Below are 9,943 nucleotides of genomic sequence, written 5' to 3'. Positions count from 1 at the left end.
GATCCATACTACTTAAATATAGAGTTTGACATCTGTCTGGACAGCCTTCAGTCTGGAGGAACTCTGTGATGATAATGAGTTAAATGCCTTGACCTCGTTTGGAAATTTTACTGGGGAACATGTGCAGAAGAATTTGGTTAACGAAGTGTAGGGATGTACAGCCTGCTCCTTGCACTTTTGTTTGCTTAATATGAAAGTGCTCTGACAAAGGCTATCTGGAAAGCCTGGCACAGCTGCAAGCTCTCCTTCCCAAGCAAATACCGGGTCTGCCTGTGGGATGGATGACTGCTCTCCATGCAGCATCGTGACCAGGAAAGTCCAATTCTTTCCCAGAGGAATGGAAAGTGATGTGCAATCAGAAAAGCAATTGTGCATCTGCTGTGGGTATGATTGTGCCAGGGCTGTGAAAGGATATAGACAGTGAGTTGTGTAAGGGAGGATCAGTGGAGTAAGGCTGCTGCTGAAAAATGAGCTCTGTGCAGAGAGGATCAGGGTGAGAGGATGACGATGCCTTTTGCTTCTCAGGCAGCAGGTTGAGAAGTGACTTAATTGCTGCAGGTGAATGATTCCACTTGGCTGAGAGCTGCATGGTGTGGTGGGTGTGCTGTTCTCTGAATCCAAGGGCTGTTCTTCCTTTGCCTGGACGTTATGCATAAAAAGGCCAGTTGCCATGGTCCTCAGTGTTGGGCATCACTGCAGTTATTCTGTCAGAAGAATATGGCAGTAATACAACCTCATGTCTCCTAGAGGGGTCAGGAAGGAATTCTCCCAAAGATGCATTCTAAGTGAATGTTTTTGGTTCATTTACCACCTTCCCCAGAGGACTCAGGTTGTTTCCATTTCAGAGTATGACAGCAGAAGACCCTCAGATTGAAATGATCATGAAAATACTCTTCTATCTGGCTGGTACCCCCTGGTTGGCCCTGCCTATGCACCTCACATGCGCACAGATTGGTTCCTTCTGCAACAAACAGCAGGAAGCATGTGGCTGCCTGCAGACTGCTGGGTGATTCAGCTGGTAGTTCCCAAAAGCAGCATTTACTGGAAGTTCTCAGGTGTCATTTCCCCAGGATGGAGATCCAGCATGGGCAGCCAAGCTGCAGGATGCTCTTGAGTGTGCTCACCAAATTTGGGTGTAGGGACAGAAAAATTTTGTTTCAGAAGCTCTATCTCATTTTGAACAGTCTGTCCCTTCATGGTGGATGCCCCTTGGAATGCATTTATGGGTCTTTGCCAGCAGTGGAGGGCCAAGGGAAAACATCCAGGGATGTCCAGGGAGGCTCCATCATCCCTGGAGCTTTCAAGAAGAGGGTAGATGTGACACTGAGCGACATGGTCTAAAGAGGTCACAGGCATGGGCTGATGGTTGGACTTGGTGATCTTAGTTGTCTATTGAGCCTTAATCATACTGTGATTCTATGATTCTGTGATCTCCATCAGAAAAGGTGAAGTGCTTCCTGGGGAGAATGATGCTGTTCTCTCACTTGTAAGACAAGACACTGCATGAAGGCATCATTGTCTCAGAAAGATCTGGTGGGAGTGTGTGTTTACATACACGAGAGCAAATCCCCTTCTGAAGCCTTATAGCATATCATAGCAAGAAAAGGATGTATAAATGAGGAACACAAAAGACTTGGTTGCCCAGGACTCCTAGATTTATTAACTGATAAATGATTTTCTTACAAGTTATTATTGATAGCATTCAAAGGGTGTGCACTATTTTTTATGTGCATCACATTTTTCATTAAGAAATTGCTTGTCTCACTTTGGGCATTGTATGGACACAATATTAACAGTTAAATGAAGATTTTCAGGTCGTCCTGCATAGTGCCAGGAGTTGGACTTATGGGTTGCTTCCAACATGAGATATCCTATGATTCTATGATTTTACACACTATCACTCTGAATTTCAATATAACTGACAAATCCTGGCCAGAGAGCTGTGGGCCATGCTTGAGCAATAAAATAAGTGGAAGTGCAACAAGAAGAATGGTGCAACAGTTGTACAAAGAAGTTTTGTCACATCCCCTTGTGCCTCTTGACCCTCACCAGCCAAGGTTCAAAGCAATTTCTGGGGTTGAGGTCCAAAACTGCTTTTGTCTCTGTTCAGAGAGCATGAAGATGGGCTCTCTTTGCCTGCCTCTGCAGCAACAGGTTGCAGGATGACTACTGGTGTCACCAAGGCACAGCTCACCAAGCCCTTCTCTGCCACTTATGGACATCAGACAACAGCAGGATTGGTCCATCCCAATCTTCTTTTATCTGAGACCTCACTGTCTTAAGAGGGCTGAGATTCTTTGCCTAACAAAGTCACCGGACCCAACACTTGTGTGAAATCAGAAGCCCACCAAGCCGGGTAAGTCAACTGAAAGTCTCCTTCTGAATTCCAGCAGTGTTGTGCTATTGGTGTGCATGGTTCTGTGTGCATGGTGCCCCCCTGGTACAGGATGGACCATCACTATTAGGATGCATAGCTTTGGGCCACTGATGGCACCAGCCCAGCATGAGTGGCATTTTGTTTCAGCGTATGGATCCATTTCACCTTAATAACAGGTGACTGCTGGGAGATGAATCTGAGCCCTCCAGGAGAGGGGGAACATCGATATCTGCAGGGGGATGGGGCAGGATGAGTACGTGTCCAGGGATGTCATGCTTTGAAATCCCACCTTGGGTTTCCCCTCAGCATCCTGGGTGAGTGTGACCAAGTCCCAACGCTGTTCTTGGATGGCTGCAGCACTCACATGTTTATGGGGTGTGCAATGCGCTCCCTCTCCACCCCTAACTCCCACTGGTGTCCGTGTGGATTTTTTGAGTTCTTCCAATGCTGCTTTAGAGGAAAAAGCAGCCCCCAAATGTGGCTCTGGGTGTTCGGTAGCTCCAGCCTCAGACATGAGCACGACTGCTGATTTCTATCACTTGCAGAGCACTGCTCACAAGGGAAACTTCTCACGTGTTCTTCTTGGCTTCGCTGCATCCCCACTCACATCAATTACACTCCTGCTTTTTGGCCTTCATTTGTCCTAAGCTGTTGTGCTTCAAGTGAGCTCTTATTAGCACTTCCCTCTCCAAAAAGGAGTGACTGCAAAAAAAGCCAAGGGTCATTTCCCTTCCCTGGAGACCAGTAGATGTCCTGGCTTTTAAATCAGGAGCCATAAATTTCAAGCCTTAGTATATTGTGTGTTCTGCCTGGAGAGGGGCGGAGGTTCCTCTGGAGAGAGTGAGGAAAAGAAACTTTCAGATATGACAGCACGTTGCTTGGGCAATGCTTTTAAGATACCGAGACAAACCACAGCACAGACCAGTGAAGAAAGGTGGTCATTAACAGATACCAACTGTGGGAAATCAGTCAGAAGGAGAAGTGGAAGAAGGAAGTGATGATTTTCTATTTCTTGCACCATCTTTACTTGCAGAGGGGGCATCAGCAGGTGGAGTTGTTAAACATCAGCCAGCAGAAAAGCCACCAGTTATCAAAGCACTGCTGTTGAAACCCAACAAGAATAGATTGTGCTCTGTGTGATGAATGTACATTTTTAAACTGGAAATACTTGTGCTATCTGCAGTGCACTTTCCTTGGGTTTCTTTAACCCATGCTGATGATCTTTGTGAGGTAAGTGGGAAAACCCATCAGAGAATAGTGTGGCCCATAATAAGTGGCTCTGGGTCTGTGTGATGGTGGAGAGTCACTGCAGAGTTCCAGGAACTGTGGGTAAGGCTGTGCCACAGAGAAAGGGAGAAGGCAGGGAGTCAGAAGAATATTATTTCTTAATTTCTGTGCTGCAATTAAGAAAGGGTTGTGTTGTTCGTTTTCACGTGCCTCAACTCCCACCAGCTGCATGCTCCCACCCACGACATGTGTGCCATGTTTTTGTTACGGCTGTAGCCTCAGGTAGCACGGAATCGGGGCCAAGCATACATTAGTAAAATTAGAAGAAATATCATCTGACGGGTTTGGACGGTGCTGTGGGCAGTGCATATTTGGCAAGACTCTGCTTCTTTTGCAATCCAGCCCAGAGACAGTACCTGATCCTATCTGAACACAGACTGAACTTGCAAGACGAGTCCTAGCATGTGAGCTGTGAGTCAGGGATGTCTTAAGCACTGCCTCAGCATCCAACACCAACAAGCTCTTTTTACCTTCTTCATCCTGCTTAAGTAAATGCAGTGAATTCTTGTGTTAATACAGAAGCTTTGAGGGCAGCAAGGAACAAGTCTGTTTTTTCACTCCCTTGAGCATTTGTCCCTTTATATTTGGCCATTTTTACCCATTCCTCTGTTCTCTGGGCTCAGCTAACAAGGCCAGGGTAATACTGGTGGTAAGTGTATGGTTGGACAAGATGATTTTAGAGGTCTTTTCCAACGATGATTCTATGACTGTAGACTTTGGATTAAAAGCTGCGTCTGCTACATATGACCACATTCATGTTCTTCGCTGGTGAGGATATGCTCACATCAGTAGTTTTATCTATATAGGGGACTTTGAAGGATGTGGGCCTGTGCTTAAAAACAAATATACTTTCCAGCCTCTTGTGAGTGCCATCCTCTGATAGAAAGCCTCCTTCACAATTTGAGAGATTTCTTAAATTGCCTGTTGTGATGGGTCTGTGGTGCCCATAGATGGTATTTGAGGAAAACTAACGTGAAAGTTTGCATTTGGGAATGATTTGATGAAATACATGAGATCTTAGGAAGACTGAAATTACACTGATCTCTTCCAACATTCCCATCTGGCAGTGCCCTTGCAGTGGCTTGAGCTGCCTCTGTCCATGTTTCGGGAGATCAGTGGGGAGCTGCAGACAAAAACACACTAAGGAATAATGACTGCAAAGCAGCATTTACCTATTTTCTAGAAGACGGAAAGAGAAATTTATATACAATATGCTGATACAGGCACACTAAAAGGGTTGTGATTGATGCTTTCATAGTCACAGGGAATAAATGAATCTTGCATGGTAAAAAAATCACAGCACTACACTGGGAGAGAAAGCCATGTTCTCATGAAACTCAGGCGTACCAAGATGTATGGTACACTCAAGTATCAAGAAAGATACTTTCAAATCTGAATTTCTAAGAAGGAAAGAGGAGGATCAGAATGGAAGAGAAAATACAGGCAGCCTGAAACTGGCTTTTATCTTAAGTATATTTTACTCCTCTTTCACAATGCAGTGCAATGCGTTCTTCCTGCCCCTTTTCTCACCTTCCTTTCGCTTTGCAGTTCATGTCAGTGCTGCCCGCTATCAGCACAACGCGCATTCCTTTAACAAACAACACCATTCCCCCTCTCAATGGGCTTAGGATGAATTATTTCAGAGATATCATTTGAGGGCCTTACACATTTTGGCTTGAGAGCTATTTTTACTTGCAAGTGCTAGAGCCAGAGCTTTGATGTTTCATTTGGGTTCAGGGCAAAGTGGAGAATACACTAAAAAAAGCAAGACATAGTGGTTTGTTCTAAGTGTTACCAGAAGTCAGGGTGTGACCCAGAAGAGGAAGGGAACAGGATTGCCAAAGATTTCCGTTCGATACTTATTCTCTCCAGGGTTTGTAAATCTGTCCTGTAATGCTGCTAATCCCTCCTCCTGCAGTGGTGTACAATGCCATGGAAATCTCCATGTTCTCCTGTAAGCAGAGGTTTTAATGTACTCCTGTGTTGTTTGTCTCTGAAAATCTTTAATTTTTCTGGAGAAAAAATGAGTGGTCAGTTCTCTCCTGGAGCCTGAAAGCTCAGGGCAGTTATCCAGTGTCCCTTCATGCTCTGCCTCTCCTGTAGCATCTCAGCAGGCATGGGCTAATCCATACCCCAACATGACCTTGAAGAAGGAGCCAAGGGAGATGAATATTGGAGTCCATAGCATGGCAATTTTAGGAGTCAGGGTGAACAGAAGGCAATTACTGGACTTGTGTGCTACACGAGCAGCCTCTCAAGAGGCCTGAAGTCCATTTGAGGTTCCCTAGGGTACCCTTGGCAGTGTCACGCAAAGGGCTTAGGATCATTCCCATTTGCCAGGACTTCTGTGGATTATACTGGGGACGATTCCCATCCAGCACAAAATGAAACCAGTCTAGAAGTGTGCACAGTAGATGTGCTGCCTGCTTTCTGTTTCAGCTAAGGGATTTTACTTACCTCTTACTGCATCTTTCAGCATGTGGGGACAACGCATCATCACCAGAAGTTGTTTTGAAGTAGAAGAAAGGATGTGTTTCTCTAGGAAAAAAAAAAGGGGGGGGGGTTGGGGGTTGGGAGGTGGAATCCTATGGATGCCATTTTAAAGGAAAAATGTTCCAAGAAGAGCATAGAGGAAGAGGAAGAACAGACTGAGGGAAAAAAAAAAAAAAAAGTGAAAGCAATTCACAAACAAGCAAGCAGGGGAAGTACACAGTTAAGTAAGACGGTGATGAAGCTAAGTTGGGAGGAGTTTTTAATGTTATTGAACAGAGAAATTACCCTGTGGCGCCTACAGTGATTAGCAATGTGGCCAGGAAATAGCATAATAAAACTGAAATAATATAGGCTACTGACATTCAGGAAAAAATAACCCCAAAGGATACTCAGAAGCAGCCATATATGGAAAGCTCAGGGGTGATATAGGGGGACAATTTACATGTAACTTTTTGGCAGCCTACTTGACTTGCAAAAAAGCTCGTGCCATTCTCAGTGGGCACTGCACAAATCAACCTGGCTTAGATGCAGATGGAAGGTTGCTGCTAATTTCTTGGCATCCCATTGCCAAACACTGTAAAATCAGAGACCTCAAAGAAGAGTAGCGACATGATCGGATCACTTGGTGTGGGTTTGATTTATGAAGATTAAGTTATGCTTAGATATAAGCTGGAGAAGAGATAAGAAAATAACAGACATGAGTCTACAAGTATCTGAAAGATGCAGGCAAGGTCAGATAAATACACTTAGAGAAAAAATAGGATGTATTAGAATAAGGGAAAATTCCCTACCAGTATTAAGAGTACCTGAGGCTTGTATGTAGGGTCATAGAGAAAACTGTCTTTCATGGGACCTTTCAGGGAGCAGAAAATGTTCTGCAGGCACAGCCTTCCTAAAGTAGAGTATAAGGGAACAGCTGCAGCTCAGGCTTGGGAGAGTCCATGCTTCTTCATGAAATGGGAGTTTTAAAAGTGATTTCATTTCTGCCACAAATACAGTGAGCAGGATTTGGCTGAAACGTTCATCACCTGTATCAGTTTTCCACTGAAATGAGTGTGTGTAATGAACAATCAAATGAAAGACAAGAGGCTGAGAACTCAGATACCAAAATCATTAAAGAAACAACGATAAATATTAAGAGAGGAGTGCATTCAAATCAGCACACAGGGCCAGATGGTACATACCCAAGGGTATTATAGGAATTAGCTGAAAAACTCTTAGGCCCATTATCCATTATATTCAGCTGCTCCTGAAGAACCAAGGAAGCCACTGATGACTGGTAGAGGGAAAACATTATACTTCTCTTCCTAAAAGGGAACTGCGGATCAATTAACTTTGCATCATTTACAGGGGAAACTCAGTCTCCAATAGTCAGAAATTATTAGTAGATGTTCTGCAGGAAGAATGAAACAGGGAGGTACTGCACACAAAGGTAGATCACCCTAAGGAAAGCAGTTGCATCTGAGTGATACAGCCGGATTATACCCACATTGCTGATGGGAGGAGGAAAACCACAGGGTGTGCGTGTTGGGTGAGGGGAGTGAAGTGTAAGAAGCTACATGGTGGGGGCTGGAGTATTCACCATAGTTCAGCACATGGTGGGAAGAGCAGGGAGCTGCATTCCCTTAAGTCATTCAGTAAATTTGCCCTTTAACTTGTTGACAACTGCTTGTACAGAGACCTCTCCTGATGACAGTTCCTTGATTTCAAAAGGTTATTTTGTTTAATTTCTTCAGACATACAGTTCCTGTAGATCCAGATCCATCCCTAAAGGATCCCGTGCAAACACAGTTGACTTCAACAGTGGTTGGACTGGGCTGAAAGCAGAACAAGAATGATAAAGGGTAGATACAGAGAACAGTAGCAAAAGAGATAAAAATCTGCCCCTGCAATAGAAAGTTGTGTATGCTTGTAAATATTCCCAGTGCTCCTCGGGGACTCCTGCTGTGTTGGACATTATATTCATCTGCAGTAGCACTGAGGAAGGGGTAGAAAAATATGCCAATCAAATTCAAAGATAACACCCGGCTGGAGTGTGAATTGCAAATCATTTATTAGAAGCATCATCCTAAAGGGATTTTAATAAATGAAGATAGGGACATAGCGGGAATAGCATGAGATGAGAGCAGAAACAACCATAGGACAGCAACTGTTATTGAGGAAAGGTCAAAACAGTAAGGCAGATGCTATGGAGAGCAGTAATTCAGGAGAGGCCTCTAGATGCAAACGTTCATGGAAAACTACAACTGGCAATTCATTAAAAAAAAAAATAGATCCATCCACTTTTGAAGTGCTAATAGAATACCAGTTGGGGCAGGGCCTACTAGAAAGAGTACAGGCAAACAGGTGATGTTATAGATTAGCTGGTATAGACAAGGGTGGAAACAATGACCTATTTACTACAAAGATCAAAGGAATTAGATACACACATAGCCTGAAAAAAAAAGGAGGCAGCAAGGTATGGTCTGATATAGAGACAAACCTTCCCATGGAAGAATGCTGCTGAGTAGGAGGGAGAACCAAGACTCATCAGTTAGCAGTGGTGCAACTACACTCACACAGGGCCACACTCAAACTGGGAAGGAGAGCGGTGATCTGATGTCAAAACAGGTAGTAGAACTGGCTCAAAAGAGTCTCCACTGTCCAGAGAAATATTCTGTCTTCTTTCGTGGAGACTAATCAAAATGGGGCAAAGGGCAAACAAATCTCACCCTCTTCTAGATACCCCTGTGGCAGTACCTTGCTTTCAAATGTAGGAACTGAAAAAAAAGCTACCCTCTGCTTCCATACCTCAAATGCTGGACTCCAATATGATCACAACCTCAACCAGACTCTCAACACAGACAGAAGATTAATCCTACATTTGAACCTGAGCTTTGTCCACCATCTCTCAGAGTCTCTGCTTCCTTTGTGGACGGCAACATCCTCTCTGGGAAAAGATGAGACCAATGCATTGGGAATTTCACTGGTCACTTTACAAAATAGATGGGCCATACATTCCACCACTGTCTCCATTTTTCTGTGTTGACTGCCCATCAACTTTTGGTTGGGATTCATAATGCAGGTTTTGATCCAGAAACCCTGAAAAGGGCACGGTCCAACTCTTCAACCTGCCACATTCTTCTTCACTTCAGCATCCATCATCTCTGAGCCTGTATCTATGTGGGGCTTTCAGAAGCCTATGGCAGGACTTGTCTGCAGGAGGCCCTCTGCTCTTGGATTTGCACCCAGCAGGGGCACACCTTACTCTTATCTGATCTTGATCAGAAGTAGCAGCTCTTCACCTCTCTGCTCAGGCTGCATTACTCACAGCAGACTGAGGAATTCCTGGCAATTTTTCTGGGTAGAAAGGCTTTCACTACATGTAATCTAAGCAATATGAAATCCACCTACATATCTAGGAGGGTGACAGCACATTATAATCATACAGAATCACTTGAGTGCCCGTAACAGCGGCTGTGGCAACACTTACAGAAGTTCTGAAGGAAGGGAATGAGAAATTCACTCCCACCACTTGACTCATGGGTTGCTGCTTAGCTTCAGGTTGAAGCAGCCGCTGAAGTTATGGGTGTCTGTGGGCTGCCAGGTTTCTAACTTGATGTTTTATAGGGCTGTGTCTATCAAAATATTTGGGATCTGCTCATCTCTGGTTACTGTACCAGATTCAGGAGTATGTTTTTACTGCACAGAAGCCACAGAAAGGCACCATCTTGCTCAAACACTGGCTGTGAGTCAGTTGCATTTTGAGCATGGTTAATAAGGAAAGGCCATGCATGCATAGCAACT

At 44.4% G+C, this 9,943-nt stretch overlaps 1 protein-coding gene across 2 annotated transcripts in view; it reads left to right on the top strand.

Moving 5' to 3' along the window:
• The first annotated feature begins 2,078 nt into the window (after positions 1–2,078).
• Positions 2,079–9,943, top strand: part of GPR132 (G protein-coupled receptor 132) — a 64,830-nt gene continuing 56,965 nt past the window's right edge. For both annotated transcript variants that reach the window (XM_015865701.3, XM_032445045.2), the window contains exon 1: positions 2,079–2,356. The gene's annotated coding sequence lies outside the window, so the exon portion shown is untranslated. The remainder of the gene's footprint in view (positions 2,357–9,943) is intronic.

The sequence above is a fragment of the Coturnix japonica genome, chromosome 5, assembly GCF_054131305.1.
Source record: "Coturnix japonica strain WE chromosome 5, WE-NBRP24, whole genome shotgun sequence".
Classification (NCBI taxonomy): Eukaryota; Metazoa; Chordata; class Aves; order Galliformes; family Phasianidae; genus Coturnix; species Coturnix japonica.
Note: the sequence above shows the minus strand (reverse complement) of the source record. Positions and strands in the feature narration are given on the sequence as shown.